This window comes from Propithecus coquereli, unplaced genomic scaffold (genome assembly GCF_000956105.1).
Source record: "Propithecus coquereli isolate 6110/MARCELLA unplaced genomic scaffold, Pcoq_1.0 Scaffold198, whole genome shotgun sequence".
NCBI classification, from domain to species: Eukaryota; Metazoa; Chordata; class Mammalia; order Primates; family Indriidae; genus Propithecus; species Propithecus coquereli.
The window spans coordinates 2260828-2264623 of NW_012144744.1; positions in this window are offsets into that span (position 1 = coordinate 2260828).

Here is a 3796-nt window from a genome sequence, read left to right on the forward strand (position 1 = left end):
TAGAAAAGCTTACAACTGTGTATGCCTGGGATATTACTTTCCCTTGGCTTTGGGGCACATGAGAGAAGTCCAAGAGGTGAGAGTCATTACTGAGATGGAGACAGGTCTGAAAGTCCACCCCGTGGTTGTTTTTTAGATATGCACTATCGCCTGGGCATCTACTCGTGAAATGGGTATACATTGTAACCCATCATGGACAAGGGGCCCGTGAAGTTAGTGTAGAGTTCCACATGTCCAAGAAAAACAGAAAAGAATCTAGTGAATCCAGAGGGCAGTGGTGCCGGAGGAATTAAAAGAGGGGGTCTCCTTATGGGCACAAATTTAAATGATGAATACAAATCTCTGTTTTCACAAAATTAAGATACTCCTTTCTAGTTGTAGTAGATGTGACTTTAAGTGATCTTAAAGCTAGCAGCAGAAAAACTACCCTAACAATGCATCTGAAAATTAGAGCTTCATCAACATTTGGAAACATATGATATGAAAAATTTTGTTTGGATTTAAAATTTATTTGTGTCATAATAAAATATTTAACATTATTTTCCCTTGATAGGCAAATAAAAGAGCTTTTATTTAAATAAAATTTCATCTCTTATAAATTTTGAATGGCTTTATAGCCATTCAAAAATGGTTTTACCTATTTTATCAACATTTCTAGTCGATGGTGACTCTCGAGAATATGAAGGGAACTTTGTTTAAAATTCTTGGTCAGGAATCGCAACTGACCATTTCAAACATAAAAACCAGTTATTAAAAATTGCATTTGTGAAGCAAGTTTAATTTTCCTCTTAAAAAATCACTTTTAAATGTTGGGAATTATCATATAAATTTGATATTTAAAATCACCTCTATTCATACTATCATACAAAGAAAGTGCAAACAATTTTTTTTTTCTTGAACTGTTTTATGTATGCCTTCCAAACCCTCTTGCATTGACTGCTTTATTCTGTGATGTGAACAAAGAAATGTAAAGCACTGTTATAATGTAGGTATTCTAACACAATTAGCTCAGGAAAGGGGGCAAAAGAAAGGACTTTGTAATTCAAATTAGTCTGTCTTCAATTTCTATAAATAGGACTAGGAGAAAGTAAGTTCGGTAGTTCTTCTCCACTTGTCCTTCCCACTTCACTTGATCGATTTCTCCCTTTTCTTCCCCTGCTCTGTGCACATGAGTGGCCTAATCCTTACTGACTGTTTCAGCCTGTTCCCTTGCACTCCAGCTTTCTGTTGAATTGTCCAAGGAGAGGCAGTAGGAAGCAATCAGGAGGACTAGAGGAGAGAGATGTAGGGTTTTTCTTCCTCCGCTATCTGCTAAGGTGCCAGGACTCCAGTTCCTTCCTCTAGAAGTTCTATAAGGCCCCCCTGAACTTGAGGTAACACATAATTCTCTCCGCAGCCCTCGGAACTTCCTGCTGTTGTTAATCTATAGATGCCCTCGTTTACCTTGTTGATTCCCGTAACCTTAACCTTACCCATACTTTTATAAGTATTGCTCTATCAAATTATCTTCAAAAATCCCCGCTGAGGCTGGGCGCGGTGGCTCACGCCTGTAATCCTAGCACTCTGGGAGGCCGAGGCGGGCGGATCGTTCTGAGCTCAGGAGTTCGAGACCAGCCTGAGCAAGAGCGAGACCCCGTCTCTACCAAAAAATGGAAAGAAATTAATTGGACAGCTAAAAATATATGTAGAAAAAATTAGCCGGGCATGGTGGCGCGTGCCTGTGGTCCCAGCTACTCGGGAGGCTGAGACAGTAGGATTGCTTGAACCCAGGAGTTTGAGGTTGCTGTGAGCTAGGCTGACGCCACGGCACTCGCCCCAGGCAAGAGAGTGAGACTCTGTCTCAAAAAAAAAAAAAAAAAAATCCCCGCTGAATGTGCCCTTGTTTCCTGCCAGGACCTTGAGTGACACGTTTGCCTGAATTCTCAGTCACTGTTATAATTAATATAAGTCTGTGTGTAATAATATTATCAGTGTGTGTTCAGGGAGTGCTGAGTAGTCTAATACAGTGATCCCCAAATACCTGTCATTGGCATACACTGTTGCCAATCTCTGACAAAGTCATCATTGTTACAGTAATAAATGAAAAATACATGGCAGAACAATGTGTGTTGTATTCATAAACATACTGATTAAAGTAAAAGGGAAAAAGCATTTTTTTTATAGTGTGGGAAATGGTAGAAGTGTTTGTGGATGGACCCAGATTGTTAAGACCTTAGAATACTTCGCTAAGGAATTGGGTCTGTGTTCAAATGACCATTCAAATTTTATCGAGGAATTTGAAACACAAGAAAAACAAGATCATATCTGTTATAACGCAATGTAGAGAATTAATTGTAGCCAGCTGGAACAACTGATTAGAGGTGGAGGACAGGCATGGTGGCTCACACCTGTAATCCTAGCACTCTGGGAGGCCGAAGCAGGAGCATCACTTGAGCTCAGGAGTTCAAGAGCAGTCTGAGCAAGAGTGAGACCCCTTCTCTACTAAAAATAGAAAAAACTAGCCAGGTGTGGTTGCATGTGCCTGTAGTCCCAGCTACTTGGGATGCTGAAGCAGGAGGATAGCTTACGCCCAGGAGTTTGAGGTTGCTTTGAGCTAGGCTGATGTGGCACTCTAGCTATGGACACAGAGTGATTGTGTCAAAAGAAAGAAGAAAGGAAGGAAGGAAAGAATGAAGGAGGGAAAGGGAAAGAGAAAGCTGGAAGCCCAGGTGAGCAAAATAATGGTCTCACTGTGGTGGTGACAGAGGAAACATTAAGGAGACGTTTTGAGAGGGTAGTGTTCAAATTCGAAAATTCTTTCTGAAGAAGAATCAATAGATCTTAATGGATAGAAGAGTCAAAGATTATTCTACATTTTCTCATTTGGACTGATGCCAGTAATTGGGAAAAAGGAAACAAAACCCACAGCAGAACATTGGATCAGCAGAAATTCTTATAAATATGTTTTTCAGTCCCAAACTACTGCCATCCCTCACTGTCTTTAGGATCCTCTGGATAAGCATATTAGATAATAGAATAGATGATTAGTGAATGTTATGGTGTTCACAAGACATCCAGAAGACATCTTTATCTTTTTTTGGGGGGGGAGGGTCAGCAATCAGTTACAGCTCAAGGCTTATTTAATTTTATTTTGTCAGTATCTTGGAATTATGTCAACAATGACACATTTGAGAATTTATACAAAATATAGAGAATAAAATAATTCTATCCACTAAACAACAATTTTATGTTTTGACACTAACTCAATATGCTTTGTAGGTATACAATAATGTAGAACCTTATCTGTAGATTATTCTAAACACATTGCATGCTCTGTAGTTGGGTTCAAACTCAGGAAGGAAAAGAACATTAAAACAACACCAGCAAGACTAATTTCTTCATGGCTTTTTATTCTCTAACTCTTTACTTTGGAAGCCTTAAATGACTTCTTATTGCTCAGTGCATAGGGTTGAAAGTCCTGGTAGGGGTAGTGGCTCACACCTGTAATCCTAGTACTCTGGGAGGCCAAGCCAGGAGAATCACTTGAAATCAGGATTTCAAGACCCCATCTCTACTAAAATAGAAAAGAATTAGCTGGGCGTGGTGGTGCAAGTGTGTAGTCCCAGCTACTCAGGAGGCTGAGGCAGGAGGATCGCTTGAACCCAGGAGTTTGAGGTTTCTGTGAGCTAGGCTGACGCCACAGCACTCTAGCCCAGGCAACAGAGCAAGACTTTCTTAAAAAAAAATCTTGTATATGTTTTTATTTTTATTTTTTTGGCTTCACTTTATCTCTCTGGTCTGTTTACAAGATTTTTCT